We start from the raw sequence: 1,047 nt of genomic DNA, 5'->3' as shown, positions 1-1,047 counted from the left end.
CGGGCTCTGAGCCAATGACAGCGCAGGACACACAGAACGCACATCAGGGGTGAGGACATGCCAGCTCCCAGGTAAAAACCGCCCTGGACGCACAACTCGGGCTCCAGATAAGTTGCCTCTTGAAACTGGTGAAAGGCACCCATTTCACTGACAGTTTAGATCAAAGCCGGGCAACTCCGGCCGTGGAGGAACTACAAGTCCCATGAGGCATAGCAACACTGACAGTTACAGGCATGACTCCCAGAAACCGAGGCATGATGGGATTTGTAGTTAAAGCACAGCTGGAGGCCGCTTCCCATGCAAGGCAGACCGGTAAGAAGGAGGCGGGACCCCGCGGCGGCAGGCACGGATCAAGGGAGGATTTGGCAGCAGTTTTCAGGGACAACTTGCACGTCGCTTGTTTTATAGCCAGTGCGACTCGTGTTGAATTTGATGGTCAGTTCTCGGGCTCCATGCGGGCCTGCTGGGTCATGTAGTACATCTGCTTCTGGACCCCCTCCCCCCATCTATCCACTAATGCTGGACAATGGCCCCACCCTAGTTGGCCTCCCTGGCGCTGCACGCCGCCGGTCACATGATCTCCAATTAGCGCCATCGCTGCAATGATTTCCCGGACAGCCGATCCGCTTTCACCTGTTAAATCCCCGGCAGCCAATTAGAGGGCGACAACCCCCCCGGGACGGCCGCGGCTCGCAGCGACGCGCTTTGAAATACGATACGAGCTGCCCTTTAAAAAGCCGCGTCGGGATTAGGAGGGATTTCTGGAGTTCAGAGACGGAAGAGATTAGAAGATTCCCAGCGGAGCGCCGCCGCCAGGGGGACCGTGCGTCCATAAAACGCCAGAGGGGGGCGTGCATCCATAACCGCCAGAGGGGGTCTGCGCGTCCACAGACTGCGCATCGCGACTAAAGAGCATATATATATATATATATATAAACACACAGTGGCCTGGGTCGCTATGGGTTCGAACGCACCGCTGTTCAGATCACCGTGATCTGTGCAGCGCTGCGTTCTTCTCCATTGCCGCTGCTGAGTCAATGAGTCAGC

Source organism: Nanorana parkeri, unplaced genomic scaffold (genome assembly GCF_000935625.1).
Source record: "Nanorana parkeri isolate BGI_ZX_2015 unplaced genomic scaffold, ASM93562v1 scaffold947, whole genome shotgun sequence".
Taxonomy (NCBI): Eukaryota; Metazoa; Chordata; class Amphibia; order Anura; family Dicroglossidae; genus Nanorana; species Nanorana parkeri.
The sequence above is the reverse complement of the archived record's forward strand: the minus strand, read 5'-3'. Positions refer to the sequence as shown.